At 42.7% G+C, this 21,734-nt stretch overlaps 1 long non-coding RNA gene across 1 annotated transcript in view; it reads right to left on the reverse strand.

Annotated features, from left to right (window-relative positions):
* Positions 1-3,626: 3,626 nt before the first annotated feature.
* The window catches only part of LOC101178612, a 45,977-nt gene continuing 27,869 nt past the window's right edge, over positions 3,627-21,734 (reverse strand). The window contains exons 2-3 of the long non-coding RNA XR_001116549.2: positions 5,971-6,207; positions 3,627-4,934 (exon numbers count right to left, since the gene is read on the reverse strand). This is a non-coding gene — a long non-coding RNA (uncharacterized LOC101178612). The remainder of the gene's footprint in view (positions 4,935-5,970; positions 6,208-21,734) is intronic.

The raw sequence follows: 21,734 nt of genomic DNA on the forward strand, positions 1-21,734 counted from the left end.
CTAATTTTGGGTTTTGTTTTTTCTTGCTTTTCTAGTTTCTTGAGACACATCAATCACTAGGTTGTTTATTTGAAATCTTTCTACTTTTTTAATGTAGGCATTTATTGCTATTAATTTCCTTCTTAGTATTGCTTTTGCTTTATCCTATAGGTTTTGGTATGTTGTGTTTCCATTTTCATTTGTATCAAGAAATTTTAAATTTCCTTCTTTATTTCTTTATTGACCTATTGGCCATTCAGGAGCATGTTGTTTAATTTCCATGTGTTTTTATGGTTTCTAATGTTCCTTTTGTTATTGATTTCTGGGTTTATTCCATTGTGGCCTGAAAAGATGCTTGATGTGATTTTTATTTAAAAAAACCTTGAGACTTATCTTGTGGACTAAGTTCAATGTTTCTTTGTTGAAACAAAGATTTCTTGTCTAAATGATCTGTCCAATGCTGAAAGTGGGATATTGAAGACCCCAGGTATTATTGAATTGGAGTCTAGAGTCTCTTTAGCTTTAATAATATTTGCTTTATATTTGTGGGTGACCCAGTGTTGGGTGCCTATACGTGTACAGTTGTTATAACTTCTTGATGAATTGATCCCTTTTTAATTATGTAATGATCTTGTCTCTTTTGATATTTTTTGACTAAAGTCTATTTTGTCTGATGTAAGTACGGCTACTCCTACACACTTTTGGTTTCTATTTGTGTGGAATATTTTTTCCCATGCCTTCACTTTCAGTCTTTGTATGTCTTTACAGGTGAATGAGTTTGTTATAGGCAAAATGTAGTTGGATCTTTTTTTTTTTAATTGATTCAGCCAGTCTACATCTTTTAATTCAGGTTTAAGCCATTTACATTCAAAGTTGTTATTGAAAAGTGAAGACATACTCCTGTCATTTTGTTGATTATTTTCTGGTTGTTTTGTATGTCCTTTGTTCCTTTATTCCTCTTTTATTGTTTATCTTTGTGTTTTGGTGGTTTTCTGTAGTGATAACATTCGATTCCTTTCTCTTTCTCACTTGTGTATCTGCTCCACATGATGGTAGATAACTTTCTTTTGGCTCCAGGTATAATAGGGTCCCCTTAAGCATTTCTTGTAGGACCAGTCAAGTGATGATAAATTTCCTCAGTCTCTGTTCTTCTGGGAAAGACTTTACTTCTCCTTCATTCTTGAAGGATAGTTTTGCTGGATATAGTACTCTTACATAGCAAATTTTTTCTTCCAGCACTTTGAATATACTATTTTATTCTCTCCTGGCCTCTCAAATTTCTGCTGAGAAATCTAAAGTTAGTCTGATGGAGATTCCCTTCTATGTTACTTGACAGTTTTGCTGTTTTCAGAATTCTCCATCTTTGATTTTTGTTAGTTTGACTATAATGTGCCTCAAAGACATTTTGGGTTGAATCTATTTGGGGATCTTTGAGCTTCCTATATCTAGATGTCTGTATCTCTCCCAAGTCTTGAGAAGTTTTCATCTATTCTTTCATTAAATATATTTTCTATACCTTTTCCCATGTCTTCTCATTCTTAAACTCTCAAAATGCAAATTTGCCTATTAGTGTCCCATATGTCACATAAGCTTTCTTCATTCTTTCTTATTTATTTATTTATTTATTTTATCTGACTGGGTTATTTCAAAAGACTTGTATTTAAGTTCAAAATTTTTTTCTCCTGCTTGGTCTAGTCTATTGTTGAAGCTCTTAATTGTATGTTTTATTTAATTCATTGAATTTTTCATTTCCAAGGTTTCTATTTGGTTATTTTTTATACTATCAATCTCTTTGTTGAGTATCTCATTCAGAATATGAATTGTCTTTTCTTGTAGATGTATCTACAGTATCAACTGAATAGGATGCTTTGGCTTTGGTTCTGAGTGGGCGCAGTAATGTAGCCTTTGTATTTTTTTGGCTGTAATCAACATCAGTGGTGCCTTTGAGTGCCTCAGTGGCCTAGGCTACAGCTGTTTGTAGAGGCCATGGCATGGCTTTGACAGGGATAGGAACACTGGGCAGCCCAGTTCCTGGGCCCCTGGGGAGTGCCTGTGGGTGCACAGTGGCTCTGCTACTGAAGCGGTTGAGGTTGCTGGCTGTGGCATTTGCAACCCCAGGTGGGCCAACCCCTGGAAGCTTGCACAGGTCTGTGGTGGTTCTACTGCTGGAGGGGGCAGGGTCACTGGCAGGTGGCAATGGCAGGCCCCAGGGCGGTTGGCTCTCAGCCTCTGGAGAGTGTGCCCACTGGCTCCCACTATCCTAGAGGCAGCCTCCCTGCTGTGCTGAACTACCTGTTTCCCAGGATGTAGGACATTGTATGGGCTCGGGTCCAGGGTTGCAGCTGCATTGCTGAATCCAGCTGTCTTTGTGACACTGCAGTCCTCTTGGTGGATGTGGTGGGATGTCAGTGGGGCCATGGTGTGAATTTCCTTTCTGGAATAATGCAGTCATGTGGACCCCAGGTAGCTGCCTATACTGGGCTCAGGGCCTGTGAGGGCTGAGGGGCTCTCTTGTAGCCAGGATTGTGGGTATCTCTGGTGGGAATGTGGACTTCTGGGGGTCTCCCACTTACCTTTCCCCTGCAATGGGTAGTTATTCCTGGCTCTGAACTAATCCTGACTGGCTGCTTCACTTCCCTCTCTATGTTGCCATCCTGAGTTTCCATGCCTTAGAGGGTCATTGTCGGTTCCTTGTTAAATTTCAATGCTCTCCCTTAGACACTCTATTTGAGGGTGCTTATCTATTTGTTGGCTTGGTCCTTCTTTGTGAAGGAAACAAGTGCTGAGCACCTCTAGTCCACCATCTTGAGGATGCTCAAATTGGGAGCTGGTTTCAACTTAGTTTTAAGGTTTCATAGGTTTAGTTATGTCATCAAATGGATTCTCACACTGTTACCAGGTCTCTGCAGCCAGAGTCACCCTGTGCTCCTCGTGAGTTGCTGCTCCTCCACCATGTGGTGCTGTCACTCGCTCCTGGGCTTTTGTTCATGTCGTTGGCTCAGCCCGGAATGCCCACCTCCCATTTCCCTCTTCTGTATTTCTAAAATCCACTCTTCTCTTAAAGCTCAATGCAAATACTAACTTTTCCATAAGCCTTCTCTGATTCTTTTTCTCCCAATAAAAAATGACCACGTGGCCTCTGAGCCCTGGCAGCACTTCACCTCTTATAACTTTCAGCAGTCTTTGTCTTCGGTCATTTTCTTGCTTCATGTGGTCTCTCCGACTATATGGCTTGAGGGTGGGGGCTGTGTGAGTAGTATTTCAGTACACAGATGAGCAGAGCACCTTATGCCCAGTGGGCAATTATTATTATTATTATTATTATTTTGACGGAGTCCTGCTCTTGTCACCTAGGCTGGAGTGCGATGGCACGATTTCGGCTCACTGCAACCTCCGCCTCCTGGGTTCAAGTGATTCTCCTGCCTCAGCCTCCCAAGTAGCTGAGATTACAGGTGCCCACGACCATGCCCAGTTAATTTTTGTATTTTTAGTAGAGACGGGGTTTCACTACGTGAGCCATGCTGGTCTCAAACTCCTGACCTCAGGTGATCTGCCCACCTCAGCCTCCCAAAGTGCTGGGATTATGGGTGTGAGCCACCACACCCGGCCAGCAATTACTATTTCCTTAAGAATGAGAACTGCTGTAGTTACAGTCCTTATCCAAATTTTATTTGAAAGCAACTTCAGATAGTCTTCATGATGCATAGTACCATGTTCACTGAAACTTGTACATATCAGACCTGTGTTCTCACTTTGCAGTTACCAAAGGATTGTACAAAGTGAGTACATGGTTTCAGTATGCAGACATGATACTGTGGAAAGTGAGGAGAGGATTACTTGTATATCTAAACAATAAATATGTAACAAATGTAATCCATCTGATCACATGAAAAAAATACCAGGAAGTCTCATGCATTGAGGGCAGCCAGTTCTGTATATTAAACACAGAACTCACAGACAGTCTTGTAAATCAGAGCCCTGGCAGAAAACAGCAATGAATGTCCACTCTCAGAGTGGGAAGGGCTTTAGTGATTGAAGAACCATGTTGTTCCCATTTCAGAACCATTACATTGGCTTATGCCAGGCTCTTGATAGAGGCTATGTATGGATACAAGAGGTAATGTGAAATATGTAGCTTACATGCTGAAACATGATCATTTCTAGGATATTTTAGTAGCTTCTGAAGACAGTGAGGCAGAATATTTATAATCCGTATGGTCCCAGGAATGCCTTAAAGCCCCCTAAAATCAAATAAACATCAGCATCGCTGGCGTCCTGCTGCTTCCCACAATGAATGCTGTGACGGGCACAGAGAGACTCACAGAACAATACATTTTAAGCCACTAAAGAGCCATGGAACTGCACAGCAAATCTATTTCAAAAGCTAAAATGCTGAGTTTATATCCTCTACAAAAGAAAGGGACACAGGAAAACAATTAGAAATGATGGAAGATGATGATAAACAGAAGTTTAAACAACTTTACAGGGAGCCAGGCTGCCCGGGAATGCTGAGGATCAGCCAGAGGGCAGAGCACAGGACGCAGAGTGAGGACCTGCAGGTTTGGGAGTTGGCTGCCGAGCTCCAGGAGGCTCCAGAGACACCACTGCACTGGGTCTTGGTTCTCGGCACCTTCACCGAGGGTCAGGGTGAAGCTGAGGCATGTTCAAAGTCCACTGAAAATGAGATAAAATGGAATGAATGTGGGCTTTGGAATCCGCAGGCCAACTCAGTCTCTCAGCTGGGGTCCTTGGCAGGTTCATTAACCTCTCTGAGCTCATTCTTGTGTTGTGAGAAGAGCCATGGCAGGGGGTTAGGAACTTTTCGTGACAGTCCCAGAGCCAGCCTAGTGTGCCAGCAGCCTTGAGCAAATGGCATCCCCTTCTCCTCTCTTTCATTTCTTCATCTGTAAAATGGAAATTATAACCCCTTGCCATTTCCAGGGTGGTTGTGTGGACTGAATAAAGATATGTGTGAAAACACGTCAGTAAAACTCTGAACAAGTATAAGGGATTCTTAACACCATTGTCAATGGCTATTTGGGAACCAATCCAACTCTCTACTTTGCTGAATAGAGACAAGCAGTTAGACAACTATGAAAGAAACATAAGACCCTGTTACTGACTGAATTGTGTCCTCCAAAAAGACATCCCCAGTACCTACGAATGTGACCTTACTTGGAAATAGAATCCTAGTAATATAATCAAGTTAACTTAATCAAGTTAAGGATCTCTTCTTAAAAGGACATCAGTCATTGAATAAAATTCGCCTCGCCCCCAACAATCTTGAATGGCTTCATTTTAATTTAGGATGGACCCTAATCCACTGAGTGATGTTCTTATAAAAAGAGGAAAGTGGGCCAGGCACAGTGGCTCACGCCTGTAATCCCAACACTTTGTGGGAGGCCAAAGCGGGTGGATCAGCTGAGGTCAGGAGTTCAAGACCAGCCTGGCCAACGTGGTGAAACCCCATCTCTATTAAAAATACAAAAATTAGCCAGGTGTGGTGGCGGGTGCCTGTAATCCCAGCTACTCAGGGGGCTGAGGCATGAGAATTGCTTGAACCGGGGAGGCAGAGGTTGCAGTGAGCCAAGATCATGCCACTGCGCTCCAGCCTGGGTGACAAAGCGAGACTCTGTCAAAAAAAGAAAAAAGAAAAAGGGTATAAGAAGACACAGACACACAGGGAGAATGCCAGGTGAGGACAGAGACAGAGATCGGAGTGATGCGGCTGCAAGCCAAGGAAGGCCGAGGACTGACGGCCACCTCCAGAAGCTAGGAAGAGGCAAGGAAGGATTCTGCTCAACCTCAGAGGGAGCGCGGTCCTGCTGACACCTTCATTTCAGACTTCCAGCCTCCAGAACCGAGACAGAATAAATGTCTGCTGTTGAAGCCACCCAGTCTGTGGTATTTTGTTATGGCAGCCCCAGGAAACTAACACAGACCCCCTAGTCTCCTCTTCCCTGTTCAGTAGATACGTGCTATAGCACTTACCCTGGAAGACCTCTCCAAACTCTTAGAATGAAGTTCTCCCCATAAAAAGGTTTATACTTCTATGTTTCTAAAGAGCTTCGCCACCATTTTAGCAGCTTCTCCTAAAATCTCTTTAGGGACCTGCTTATAACTCCTCTTTGGGGTTGGTGTTCCTGGAACCACTATAAGCAGGAGATCGTCTGTCTGGTGCTCCTGGGAGGTGAAGCTTCTTGGGCCAGCTGCAGAGCAAGCAGCACTCTGTAGAAAGGGTGTAGAAGGGGCAGGAGCTGTGACAGATGAAGGACACCATGATGTACTTTGAAGGGCCTGCCGTAGACTTGTCACTTCCTCTCTCCTTTTGCCTCCCAGAAAGTGGGTCCACAGAGCCTTCTTCCTGCTCAGGTCACAACACAAACTAAATCTACCTTGCTTGGTGCATGCACTAAGAGGTCAACCCCCTGAGTCCCTGGAATGAGCACTGGATTATGAGTCAAGAACCCTGTGATCCATTCCTAATTCTGCCACTCACCAGCTCTACCAGATTTTCTTCATCTATAAAATGGGTCTATCGCCTCCACCTGGCGGGGAGGTTGTGGCCCACAGGTCAGACAGGAACGTAGAAGAGCACTGAAAATGAAAAGTGGTGAAATCATTATCACCATCATCTTCCACCAGTTGTCAATTCCTGGTTGGGGAGAAACCTCAAAGAGGACCAGGAAAACTGGATCAAAGTGTCCAGCTGGTAGAAGAAGAGTCAGCTGTAGGGCCTGATCCTCTGGCGTTGGCTGCCCAGGGAGAGCACAGTTGAGATGCATTCTCCCGGTGGGTAATAAAATGAGTTTACGTAGGGAGGAAGCAGGATGTATAAAGCCCAGGAGCCCGATCTGTTTCTGAGATCAAACAGAGCAGCATTGTGCCGGGGTGTGGAGCTGATGTCAGCGTCTAGAATGCTGGTTGGAATCACCCTGGTTACGCAGCTGGACCGGAATAAGGCAAGTCTGTATCTGAACTCATTAATTTTTACAACCAACTGAACTGTTCTGCCTTTTTTTGCGGGGGAGGGGGCAGGGGGAGGTGGTGCAGGAGGAGAACAAGGGAAGAAAGGCAAAGGGGAGGAGCTAGTATGTATGGAGCAGGGGGCTTCCCACCAGCAGACACTATCTCATTATTTCCCAGCAAACGCCAGCTTCGAACCCCCAGCCCCTGGGACAGTCAGGCCTAACCGCGGCAGCAGGTCCTGCCAGGGGAAGGAGAGAAACGGGCCAGTAAGACATAAGGATAATTAGAGTGGCACAAGCCGCTCCTAGGCGTTCAGGTTATGTCAATGTTTCCATTATATGCCTCACTTTTCAGGGGTTTATAACGGAGCTATAAAAACTCACGCCAGCTGAGAACTTGGCAGGCCAGGTCGCAGCAGCAACGGAGGGACTGTTTTTTTAATTCAATTCAGCTGCTTGTAACTTGGGGTAGGGGAGGACATGGTACACTTGGATAACTTAAAGGGGCTGGTTTGAAGTATGGGGCACTATTTTGCTGTGTGATCAGCCCTCCTCCTCCCACTGTCATTTCTTTGTGCTATAGGAAAAGGAACCGCATTATATAAATGCATCCCAAACACTTCCCAAGCCAAGAATGTACAGACACTTTCCAAGTGCCAGCCAACTCAGCTTTTCCCCATTCCTAAGAAAGTATACAGGTCAGCCTCTTTCCAGCAAATGTGCAAACCATCTCACCCAAACCTCTACGCAAAAAATTAACAAGCTTCTGCAGATGAGCTGTTTGGTGCTCAATCTGTCCTGTGATGGGATGATAACATAGTAAGAGCTATTCCAGGCGGATCCCAGTATTTGGGACAGTCCTTTTGCATTGGCGTAACAGGATTTGACCTGGTTGATCAGTGTTATCCAAATCTCATCGGATGGGTTTGTTGGCCTCTCAGGCACAGAGTGAAGACACCTCTTTATAATTTAGCCCAGAATCTCCAATTCAGTCCAAGTTCCTGAATCCTGCAGGATCTCTGACAGTCCAGCGCACAGGTCCTTCCACATAGAGCATGGAAGCTTCTTTGATGTTCCTGTCAGAAGTCCTCTCTCTCTCCTCTGCTCTCCTATCTACTCTCTTCCTATTACACGTATCCTTTGACTGCTGTGTTATATTTCAGTGATTTTTGCATGACTTATGTATTTTACCGTATGGTGAGCCCCTTATGACAGAGTCCTGAGCTTATTAGTCTCTACTTTCTCCAACGTGCCAAATTTAGGTGGACTCTGCTCAGGAAATGTAGGTGGAATTAATTACTAAGTAATTAATGAATTACAATCAGAAGCCAGGTGGCAGACAGCAGAAGTAAAAGTAAATGTTGAACAGACAGGGACTTATCAATTCCTTCTTTCTTAATAGAAAACAGCATATCGAATTAATTTCCTACCTTGCTACTGATAGTAACATTAAAAAAATGATAAAACCGGGGGAGGGAATCAAGATCCCCAACCAGAATTCAGTACACGATGCAACAATAACATGTATGTTCATATGCTCATAACTATGGTAATATAACAGTTATAAAAAGCAAATAAAAACGTGTGTACCTCTACACACAACTCTATTAGCAGATACCTATAGGTACAATGACAGCAGCATATTTTATTGCATGCACTGATTTTCCTCTCCATTATAACTTAGTCCCCAGCCCCTCATGCTTTGAAAGTGCTTTATAAACTATGAATAAGTAACTGTATACATAGAGAGGGATGACGTTGTAGCACTGTAGCACACAGAATATCCAATAAAAATTTGCCTAATGAATGAATGAACAAATGGGTGAACTACTATGGTCATTTAACTGAAATAATACTTCTTCAAATGCTAAAGAAAATATTGTTAGTGATGGTAACTAACTTAAGTTCCATCATAAATACCCAGCTCTGATCCAAAAGTTAGTAATGATAGGATTTCAGTCTTCCTTAGGGGTTCAGAAGATGGTGGCCAAATGTCACAGTCAATAGGACAATGGACATACATGTTTGTGTGATTGAAAACTGGTCTCTCCAACAAATTTGCACTGATCTGGACAGTGGAAGGTAGCAGAGCTGGGAGGGTCCAAGTATGATGAAAGGGTAGGTGAAAAAAGATGATCAAAGTCAGAGGCTGGGATTGGTTTTATAAAGGAGCCTGGGATGAATTGCATTTTCTGGAAGATTTCTAATATTGCTCTATAATTTCTGTTTAATTGGGATGTCAATTTCTTCAAAAATTAAGGAGTATAGCTGAAGCTCATGTCTCTAAGTTAGGACACTGAACTAACTTAACTGCCCACCCTCAGATCAATCAATGGCCAAGAGAACTGAGATTACTATGACAATTTAGACCCATTATCATTCATCTTCTGGCACTGAGATAGAAAAAAAAAAAGCCTAACCCTGAAATCAAAGCATCTCTCTGTACTGCCAGAACAACTCAGGACTCTGTTAGCAGGGAAAAGGGGATGGTTGTTAGGGAAGCATCCAACAGGGTCTGCCCCAGGGCAAAATAAGAAAAACTAGACGCTCTCAAAACGTGGTTCCCATATCAGCAGCATCTGGGAACTTCTTAAAAATGCAAATGCTTGCCCCTTGCCGCCCCCCCAACACCCAGACCCACTGAATCAGAAACTCTAGGGCTGGGGGCACACAAACTGTGTTTTGATCAGCATCCAGGTGCTTCTGATACTTGCTCAGGTTTCAGAACCATTGGGATAAAGTCTAAGAAAATACTTAGCAATCATGCCAGATGACCTAGTGACATTATGGAGCATATGCTTCATCAAAGCCCTCTTACGAGAAAGAGAGGAGAGGATGCGGAAGGGAGAGGAAAAGAGAAGTTGACCTTTGTTGAATGCCTACCAAAGGGTGGGTGATGTCCTTGGTGCCTTCCCCTATCTCCTTGAAACTAATTGTCATAAACCACATTTTCCCAGATGAGAAAGCTGAGTATCAGAAGGGTTAAGTGACTGGGTCTGGTAAATGACACAGCTCAAATTCTAAGTTTGGTCTGATTCCAAGCCAGTGCAACTCCAACTGTTATACCTAATAGGGAACAATCCTAGTAAACTTAGATTTGCTCAATTTATAAAAATGCAATTTAGAATAAAATGTATTGTTTTTTTACTGAGCATTAAAGCCCTTTGCAGTTTTGCTCAGCTCTATATCCCATCATTACCTTCACCATAGCCCATAGCCCACACTCACTCCCACACACACGTCGTATCACCTGAAGGTCTGCACTCAGTCCCTCCTCCCTGGAATGCCCTCCTTGGTCTATTCTGCCTGTTGAACTTTATTCTTCTATAAATAATTACACAACTAAAATTGGCTCTCCCTGACTATTTATAGTATAGTGCGTGAACCAATTTGCCACTCAACAATTGTCTATGTAATAAATAAAGGCAAGATTGCTTAGCTTGAAGTCTTCCTCTACCAAGAAGCACCTTCAAGTTTTCCTTTCTAACCCAATGGCATTTTGCTTGCATTTCTAATTTCTACATCTGTCCTATGATGGGATGATACATAGGCTGCCATCTCCCAACAAATGTGTAAATTCGCAAAGCCAAGGCTAGGTCTTACTCATCTCTCTAACCTCCACAGCAGCCAGCATAAGGTTTCACATTGAGTAAGTGCTCAAAGTTATGTATATAATTACATAGACAGGATTGAACTGTATCACATGAAATGTACACACCTCCATTTCAAAGAATAGGAGTTTTCAAGTAGCTGATGAATTCTACCATTTTAAATAAACAGAAGCGTATTTCATGCTAACACTGTTGATGAAGGAGCAAGCCTTTCTTTTGGATCGTTCCAGTGGATTTTGCATTGCCTTGTGCTTAGCTAATCTAATTCTGAGAATACAGTGTCACCGTTGGATGTTGAAATGGAGTCATTTGGGGAAGCTGAACGGAAAACCTCCCAGTAGGAATTATTGAGGCACCTGTTGAATTACCCATAATAAATGATACCGGCCAACTCACAGCATAATCTCTTCACACACCCTGTACCCTGACCATTCACTCCCTGCTTGAACTTGTTGGATGACTTTCAAGAGTGTTTGGAAATTAAACATATCCAGTAGCCTCCAAAAAGTATCAAGGGACAACTTTAAAAGTGACACTGAACCATAGATAATGATATTTCTTTATAAAGATCTTTAAAAGAACACCTTTCTACAATAAATTTTGAGTGTTAGGGGAATGACAGGGTTAGAAGGAAGGATTGGAGAGAAAATATGAAAATGGTTAATAAAATCTGGGACTTTCTAGACAGATAACACCACAGGTTCAAAGAAAGCTTATAAACATAAATATCAAAGAAGGTAGTAATAATGTGTTCAATTACTCTTTCACTCCTTTTGTCTCCTTAGTTATTCTTCAGTATTTCCTGGACTTTCATTTTCAATAACTAACCAATAAGGATTTATCAATTACTTTCCATACCATAGGGCTCAGCCTGAGAGGCAAAAAGAGAAAGGATGGCTGCCATCTCTTATGTGTTTTTACCTTTTAAAGATGTAGATATGCTTTCATATCTACATATATTTCTTTCAGGGAAGAAAAAGTACTAAAACAATGTTGGGAAAAAGGCAAGTGCACCTTCCACATGGTAGAAATTGGCACCATCCTTTTCAATATGGCTTAGATGGGACCAGAGGAAGGGAGAAACTGTGGACAGTCTTGCAGCTCTTCTTCCTGGAAAACAGCAGTGGTTATAGGAAGAAAAGGGCAGAAGGACCTTGAGATCCCTACCAAACATGACTGCCCCACTTCAGTTTTGGAGGGCTGAGGGAGTGTTGTGTGCAGGTTAAGTAAGAAGACCAGGACTTTCTTCAGCTGTAGATGAGGAGCATTTGAAAGCAGTAGCAGTAGGAGACCCCGGCCTAAGCACAATGACCCCATTACATGAATATTATACAAGGCAGCCAACTTCACATTGTGGACAACAACTCAAGGAAGGAGACAGAAGAAAACACAGCTTCATCCTAGTGTTAAGTCAGGCAGAAAGAAAATGAAATGCAGAAAGTCAGCACAGGACCCAGCAGCTGCACCACTGGTAGAGAAGGGTGCAGACAAGGAGCCCCAGTCCTCTCCCTGAGCCTGTGGTAATTCCAGCTCCCTCCTTCTGCCACTGTCCCCTATTGTCTGCCCTTGATCTCAGCTTCTTCTCTACTCCCCTCCATCTGTTGCACGTCTTAAGCAGTCACATAAATTTACTTCCATCAAAAAAAATGTACTCACACTGTTTATGAACAAACAGCAGAACTAGACATACCTTTTTCTTATTTCTTATAAGTAAAAGAGAACCAACATGGGGATTATATAAGACAGAAAACCTAGGCTCAAAATACAGAAAAACACAGTATCTGGCTGGGCGAGGTGGCTTACACCTGTAATCTCAGCACTTTGGGAGGCTGAGGTGGGAGGATCAGTTGAGGTCAGAAGTTTGAGACCAGCCTGGCCAACATGGTGAAATACCATCTCTACCAAAAGTACAAATATTAGCTGGGCGTGGTGGCACACACCTGTAATCCCAGCTACTTGGGAGGCTGAGGCAGGAGAATCACTTGAACCCAGGAGGCGGAGGTTGCAGCTAGCCAAGATGGCACCAGTGCACTCCAGCCTGGGGAACAGAGCAAGACTCCATCAAAAAAAAAAAAAAAAGAAAAAAGAAAAAGAAAGTATCTTTCTAAAAAGCAAACATGAATTACAAAATTTAGAAAACAATTAGGAAACTCAGATTTAGGTTTCCATAAAAATTCCAATAAAAGATCAATCAAATGATGAAAAATGAGAGATAAAAGCAGCAATGAACAGGGCACTGGCTCAGCAGAGGCAAAAAATCACAAAAGTTTAGGAAACTAAAACAGAAATAGTAAATCACAATTTTCGCTCAAAGTGAGGAAGAGTTGAACAGGTACTGAGACAAGACAAAATTGGCAATGCAGGAGAGAAACCTGAAAAACTGCTGTGGAGTAAGGAGGAAAAAGACAAAGTGATTTAAAAACTGAGAGAAAAGGGTTTTAAGAAGAGGTAATATAGAAATCACAAGGAAGAGAGGTTCCTGGGGCGTGGGGAAGAGCAGAATAAATAAAACAAAAAAATAAATATAGAAGAAGAAAACTTCCGTGAGCTGATGTTTCCATTAGGACCAGGGTCAGCTATCTGTGACAGCTGCGAAACTAAACCATAAGGAAGGCGAAATAGTTTTTATTCCATGCAGCTATGTGTCCATAGGCATATCAGGAATTATGTTTTTAAGAAGAAAACTATGGATTTGGAGGAACCACTACCAACTTCTGCCATAACTGAATGAAAATGTACATTTACAGATCAAAAGATCTCACTAAGTACCTGGCAAAATTACCTTAAAGACTTCAACTAGCAGATGAACTCAAGTTCAAGAACATTAAGAGCATTTTACAATTACCTAGACAGGAAATAAGTTAGGTTACCTACAAAGATAGAAATACAGACTAGCATCAGATAGCCCTATAACATTAAACATCAGATGAAAATGGAGAAATGTTTATAGTTTTGAGTGCAAAAAATTGCCTGCTAGTCAAGAATTCTAAACTCGTTTAAGTTGTCATTCATGTCTGAAAAAAATTTCTTATGTTTCTTTACATTTTCTTACAAAATATTTCAATTATTCAGATTCCTAAGCCATATCACTGACATTATTTTTGAAAAAACTACTTATATCATACTCCAGCCAACTCAGAAATTATTCAAAACAAAAAATGGACAAGTTCTAATGAAATGGAACTCACGGTTGTTACTTTATTTTTATTTTTATTTTCATTTTTTTTTTGAGACAGGGTCTCACTCTGTTGCTCAGGCTGGAGTGCAGTGGTGCAGTCTTGGCTCACTGCAGCCTCTGTGTCCTGGGCTCAAGGGATCCTCCCACCTCAGCCTCCTGAGTACCTGGGACCACAGGTACATGCCACCATGCTCAGTTAAAAAAAAAAAAAATTGTAGAGATGGGGTGGGCCTTGAGCTCCCGGGTTCAAGTGATTCTCTTGCCTTGGCCTCCCAAAGTGCTGAGATTACACGCATGAGCTACCATGCCCAGCTGTCACAGTGGTTACTAAAAATCAATTAAACATCATCTAAAGTATGGTTGTAAAAGATATTTTAAATACAAAACAATAATTCTTGAAAGAGAAAATAATTTTTAAAATAACAACTGGCATACATTTGTCAAACTTCAATGAATGTACACTTAAAATTTGTGTATTTCATTGTTTGTAAATTTCGCCTCAAAGAAAAATACTGCAAGCGATTATTAAACTCTAGTTAATGATATTTATGCAGAAGTATTCAAGAAGTATATTGATGTCTTTGTTTTACATTGCTACAGATGAATAGCTGAGACTGACTGGTTTATAAAGAAAAAAGGTTTATTTAGCTCAGAGTTCTGCTGGCTGAGGGACTGGGCATCTGGTGAAAGCCTCAGGTTGCTTCCATTCATAGTGGAGGCAAAGGAAATCCCGCGTGCTCAGAGACCTCATGGTGAAGGATGGAGCAAGAGAGAGGAAGAGGGGAGCTTCTAGGCTCTATTTAACAACCAGCTCTCTAAGGAACTAATAGAGCAGGAACTCACTCATTCCTCCCCACACCAGGGACAGCATTCATCTATTCCTTAGGGATCCACCCCAACAACCCGAACCTCTCCCGCTAGGCCCCACCTCACCTCCCACTAGGCCCAACCTCCAACATTGAGGATCAAATTTCAACATGCGATTTGAAAGAATCAAACATCAAACTATAAAAATTGGTATTTTCAATTTACTTTGAAATGCATTTGTTTTAAACACGGGTTGATAGATGGACAGAACATGATACAGCAGCAAGTATAGGAAAATGGCGATGGTAGACACGTGGGTGTTTGCTGTAGAATTCTTTCAACTTTTCTGTATGTTTGAAAATGTTTATAAAACAGTATGTTGGAAAAAAAGATAACCCCTGAGTCTAAAGTCCAAAATTACATACATAAAATAAGAAACTGAGTGAACTTACGAAAGAGAGGAAAATAAAAGTTTATTTCTTAACCTTGCATAAGAAACAATCAATAGGTAGCATTTTAAAAATCAAAAGGTGGGAAAATATAGATTCGTGTATTTTTAAAATCTTCAGGGCAATCCCAAATTTTAAAATAGGACCTATACCTTCCATATCACTAGTGGAAAAATAGAAAAAGAAAATACAAACAACATAACACAGACAATTTTAAGCAAAGAGCAAGAAAATATTTTTAAAATCCAGAAAGCATAAGCAACTGGACCAAAGTTAAAATGAAAATGGTAACTATGATAACAAATGTAAGTGGCTTTAACTCCCATACTTGAAAAACTAATCAGTGTGCTATCCCAAGATATATACCTCAAAGAAAGAAAAGCATTAGAATAAGAAAGGATACGCTAGCAAATACATCACGGGCACAGACTCAATTTGTAAAGAAATCAGGATCACAAAATGTTGTATCAAAGTAGAATTTAAAAAGGAAAACTTACATGAAATTTAGATAAATATTGACAAAGTGAATAGCACGTAAATAACTGTCATGCCGCTTTAATTGCCACATAATATAGAATAAAAACAAATAAAGCAAGAATTCACGGAAATTCAGAAAGAAATTGATAGAAATGACTTAGTAATGGCAGACTTTAAGTCACTGTCTTTGACAGCTCGGAAAGGTAATACACATACGATAATATAACAATAAGTTAAGACGCATCCCAGACATGTTTCAATCAGTGCAAGTTAATCAGGACAATACCTTTGCTCACTTAAGAGGCTGCATTTTTCTTAATGAAAACGGACATATGTGACCTTTGGCATGCACCTACCATGGATTTACACTCAGCTTATGCAGCCTGCACACCCCATTTGCACGTGTGCTGCCAAGAAACCATTCTCTCCTACACATGAGATTTAACCAGACCCAAAAGCTATAAAACCTAGAGATGTTTCACTGCTGATTTGGAAGGAGAAGAAACAGTATGGGCTGTAAGAACTGGAAAAGATTTCTTCTGACTATTAAACTCTGAGCTATTTCAAAGCAATAGACTCTAGCTATAGAGTAGTTAATAAAATGAGGAGGTTCGGGATCTTCCAAGCTATGTTTCATTTCCTAAGCCTAGATCATGCTTCTGCAACCTGCACTAGAGATCAATGGGAAGGGCAACAAGGCTAAGGGAAAGTTAATGGATGTGCTTGAGGACGTTTTGGGTTTGTAGTAATGACAACATAGTCCATTGGGGGAGCTCTGTGGGCTGTTGAACATGTAGAATAGGACCTAGTTGGAAATGTGGATTGGAGAGCGAGCATCAAAAAAGTGAGTTAAGGGAGGGCGGGGGAGTGATAGCATTAGGAGATATACCTAATGTAAATGACGAGTTACTGGGTGCAGCACACCAACATGGCTCATGTATGCATATGTAACACACCTGCACGTTGTGCACATGTACCCTAGAACTTAAAGTATAATAAAAATAAATAAATAAATAAATTTTTAAAAGCGAGTGAAAGCCCCACAATTCAAGTTACTTCGAGGATATAGGATTCACAAAGCCTGCTCAAGCCAGATGATGGGGACACGGCAGGCCAAACAGGGAAGTCTGTGTGTGATGTGATAGGCAATATAAAGCCAGCAAAGGTCTGGGATCAGCAAGGTCATTGTAATTATCAGGAAATTCATATCAGATTAAGGCCAGTTTTGCCTCCCCACATGTCTGTCGGCTGACACATCTTCTGTCCTGTGAGGAATGCAGAATGCGTCTGCTCCCCCTTCCACACGACAATAGAGAAAAAAGCAGGACTAACAGCCGTTGTGCATTTCACAGGAATAGCAGGAAAAGCCTTTTGAGAAGCCTCAACACTCACAGAGAAAACCACATTAATCATCCGCCTAGGAAACTGGAACACTCCACAAAACCATTGCTATAGATTCAATATTTACACAAAATCTGGAGGTTGAAGTTCTTCCTTTCCTTGCCACAGAAAGGAAACCAAGAAAAGCTGCCAGAAAGAGAATCTCAGTTCCTATTTACACTCGCCAAATTCATAAAGTGCAACATTCTCATCTTATAGATAAGGAAAACTGAGTCACAAAAAAGACAAAGTGTCTTGATCAATAACGTGTTCATACCCTTTACCTGACCGTGCACACTTTGAGGTGAGGAAACTGCAGCCCCAAGCGTACAATGCCCTGCCCGACACCACACAGCGAGTGAACATCCAAGCAAACAGTCATCCCTGTTTGCCCCGCTGCTCTACCCCACGGACCAACCAAGGCAGGCTAAGCAGAGAGAAAAGGAGGAAGGTAGCTGTGCTGTGTCTGAAGAAGCAAACCAAAATAAGTCTCATTCAATCCAGTCTTTGGGAAGAGTAAAACCCCTAGTAACAGAGGAACCTGCAGACACGTAGTTGGGTTTTGGTGGAAATCATCGGGACCTTCTCTACTATATTTCTTGAAACAGTGTCTTTGAGCTTTCTGCAAGGGAGTTTCCCAGAGGTCTTACTACAACTATGGTTTGGCTGGAGCCCAGCCCAGACTTCCTGGGTCAGAATCTCAGGGTGGGGCCCTGGAATCTAAATTTCTAACAAGCCTCCCCAGTGGATTTTATACACACTGAAGTACAAGAGCCACCGTGGCTTACATTCTTGACCAGACAGTATGCAGAGTAAGTTCAGATCTCATCCCCAGGATGGGGGTCAGACCAGACAGGGGTCACCGTCCTGCCTTTAGTCCCCAGGCCCCGCGTGCCCTTTCAGCCCCTGCTCATTGCTCAGCACAGCCCAGCCCAGAATTACTCCTCCTAAAAGACATCTCTCTGCCATTTTAATTTCCAAAACCTGTCATAAAAGCAGCTCTTCTCTTCTAATGAGGTAATTGGTGCCATAATACCATTAGGAGGGTGCCCCTGGTGTGCAGCTCAATTAAGAAAGGTGTATTAAATGATTTACATTTCTTTATTTAGCTGAAACACTAGTTATAGACTTGCTAAGTAATAGGATGTTGTTAATGAGCCATAGCATGGGGCTCATTTAATTCAATACTGTAGCTTTCTAGCTAATTGAGGCATTGTTCTTCTTTACCCCACAGTCCAGGGGAAGAAAAAGAAAGGAAAAAAAGAAAAAAGAAAACCATTCGAGGGTCAGACGCAAAAGTAAGAACCTCCATAAAGTCTGATTCCCAGCTAGTTTATGACAGCCCAGCCTTCCAGGGGATAAGATTCCCTATGTTAAGAGCTGACTTTGCAGGTTCATTCTAGGCTGAAGCTGAACCTAGAGGCCTGAAGAGCCCCAGGCTGAAGAACCTGGTTACGGTATCCCCATCCTGTGAGTTCTCCTCTCTACAGGAGCCCAGGGGAGGCCTGACTTGGGATCATCTAGCCTTGTTAGTAAAAGTGTGGTCCACGGGCGAGCATCACGTGGGGGCTCGCTGGAAATGCAGAACTAGTGTGCCACCCGAACCTACTGAGCCAGAATCCAGATTTAACAAGACGCTCAAGTGATTCTCATGCACTGCGAATTTTAAGAAGCACTGGTCTAGATCCTTCCAGATTGAGCCACAACCTCCCAGGCCTCCCTCCCTCAGGGAGTGTTCCCTGCTAGAAGGTAGCCTATTCCCACCCCACAGAAACATTGCTCTTTTTTTAAATATGGGACTATTCTCATGGAGGAAAAAAACTTTTTTAATGAAAACAGAGAGGCAGAAAGAAACCCAGAGAGAAACAGTAAAGGCCAAAAAAGGGTTGCTGAACTAGAGGAGTTCAAAAGCCCATATTTCATTTTGCTCACATAACCACAGACCTCTCCTGCATCACACCCAAAGACTGCAGCTTTGCCTCTGCCAAGCCGCAACTAAACGGAAAGCCAGGGGAAAACACTCTTTCTAACACAGGAGAGCCAGGAACTCCAATGCAGAGACCAACCTTCCAACCTCAGGGACCCACAGTGTATGGGAACAGCCAGAGGCCTTAGAAGTTATGTCTCACTCCCTTCATCCTACAGAACAAGAAACTGAGTCCTGCAGGGCAAGGGACTTGTCCAAGCAACCCAGTCCCATTAGTGGCAGTGCTGGCTGGGATTGGGCCCAGGTCTCATGTCTCCCTTTCTCTTGCCCTCACACCACGAGACCTCGGAGAATCTGTACAAGGATTCTCTTAAGATCAATATGCAAAAGCCGTTTCACAAATTTGCACAATCTGAAACTATATTCTTCCAGAGCAAATGTGACATTACTCAGTTGCAAACACTGCTGTGGACAGGTAATGCCAATGAACAGGTTTGACTGCTGGTCTCCAGACTACAAATTAGCTGGAATAATGGGCAGAAAGTGATAAATAACCTGAGGTTCTCTCAAGAACTTGAACTGAACTCAACACTGCAGATGTTTTATCTGTTTTATTCCCCACTTTTTATTCTCTTTTCTTAACTGGCTGCTTCATTCCTTCCATCTTTTATACCTATACATTATCTGTGTGAGAAGACAAGTACCACCAACTCAACGGAGTCTCTCCACAACTGACTATGAATGGTTTGGCTGAATGCCCAAAGGCACCATTTATTTTTTCTTCAAATAGACAGCCAAACTTGAGAACCAAGTCAACATAACATAAACGCCCCTCAAAACCAAAAGTCTCAACCAGCAACACATCACCTAGCAGACCACAAGAAACTCAGATCCAAAATGACCAAGTATCCCCAGTGGGAAAATCCACAAAAGAAAACCCACTGTAAGGATGGTACTTCACAAAATCCAGGTGGATAAACCTCAATTCTCAAAACCCCCTTTTTCTGCTACCTCCTGAAGCCAAACCACCCTCCCAACCCAATGCCCTCTGCACCCACCATCACCAGAAGTGTCAAACATCAGCCTCACGCTTATTCTGCCCACGAACGTGAGGTTTCTACATCTGGGACTTCTGGAATCACCCCTTTTTGTGGTATTTCTTTGGGTCCTGAGCACCCTGCCATTTTTCTAAACTGAAGAAAAGGGGGAAAAAAGAGGAGAAGCAAACGAACCTTTCCTGCAGCGATGTGAGTGACTGCTGTGTTTCCATGGTTTGCTCTCCACTGTTCTCGGTGACCCCTGCAGATTTCCCTTATGAGTTAGTGTCCCGGAATGTCTCTTTATTAGGTGTCTGGAGAAGTGAAGCTGTCCTGATGCCAGCGCCCCCACACTGAGGACTTTATTAGGTTTTTAATCTTCTGTCTGGGTGCTCCTGCTGCATCAAACTTTCCACAGCTGTTCGGAGCTATTCAGTCCGTAGCCTCATCGGGACCTTTCCCCACCCCTACCCTGCTGAAGAACATGGGAAATTTCTGGACATGCTACGTGGAGCCTTTAAAATACGGATACTCTGTCTCTCTGTTGAGAAAGCATTGGGGTCCAGATGGGGAGAAGATGTTCTGCCATAAGAAAATCTCCTGGTCTGGTCCGTGCCTGGGCTTAGCACAGGGCTGTGCAGGCAGCGTGAGGACCCGACAGGAGGGAGGGGCAGGCAGAAGGGAGAACCCACTCTTTTACCCATTGTGCCCAGCAAGTAGGGGACCGGAGTTGTCGGGGTGTGGGGGGAGCAGGGAGCTCAGACTGTTTTTAGACTGACTTGGAATCCGGCCCAGAGCTTGATGCCCGGTTCAAAGCATTCCCTCCTGAGTGGACATTATAAGACCTGCAGCGAAGAATAAAACAGAAAGACTTGCAAACATTCCGCTTGTAGGCGCACAGCTGTGGTTTTGTACAACAGGCCAGTGCTATTGCTCCTGTCTCCCCTGAGAGGGGAACACGAATACCTATCCACTCCCAAAGCCCCTCCCTGCCAGTATCCCTGAGATGCCCGGGCAGCCCAGATGAGGCCCAGCCGTCCATGAGACTCCAGCGTGTAAACCCAAGAGCAGGTGTGCACGTGCGTGCACACACACACACACACCCAGCAACCTGGCTCTTTCCCATAGCACCCATGCATCTGGAAGGCAACACAACCACTCGGCCAACTCGGGGAGGACGGAGTAAGGGCCTTGAGGGTCCAGAGAATTCTTAGCCTCGCTCTGGCTCCAGCCTGCCCGGCAATTTGCTTTCCAGCGGCTGCCTTTAAGCCTCCCTTTGAGGAGACTTATTTGCAGGGTGAATGAGAAAGCCTAGAGAGAAGAAAAACCTTTGGAGATACCCGCCTGGGGAACAATTTTGCCTCTGAGAGCAAGTTGGTATTTGGGGTTAATCCCTCTGTGGAAACACTGGGTTGAAAGCCGAAGGAGGTCAGGGGTCTGATTACGGCTTCTGTTTACATATAAACTTCCTGGTCCTAGGAGACAATCGGAGGGGTGGGGGAAGGGAGCAGGGAAAAAAGGAAAGAAAAGGAGAATTTTTTTAATTAAATGGCCTTCCCTCTTAAAAATAAAGTCAACAAAATAAGGAGGAGCTTGTGGAATCAAGGTTTGATTTGAATGTCTATGTACAAATATTTCTTTTACATTTTTAAGTCATGATTTACATAATGGAGTTGAAGCATCTTTTGAAACAAAACTTGAAATACTGATATAGGTTGATGTGCATAGGTATATTTTTTAAAAAAAGAAGCAGTAGGAAAGAAACTTTAGTCAGTTATCTTCTGAGAACCAGAGGGACGCATAGACAATGAAACTAGCCAATGTGCTCAGTTGTCTTGGATTTGTTGAGATTGGGTTCTGGTCTGATTCTTGTTTAGTTTGGTCAGAGAAAAATCATCATGAAGACTCTACAACAGGGGAA

The sequence above is a fragment of the Nomascus leucogenys genome, chromosome 11 (assembly GCF_006542625.1).
Source record: "Nomascus leucogenys isolate Asia chromosome 11, Asia_NLE_v1, whole genome shotgun sequence".
NCBI classification, from domain to species: Eukaryota; Metazoa; Chordata; class Mammalia; order Primates; family Hylobatidae; genus Nomascus; species Nomascus leucogenys.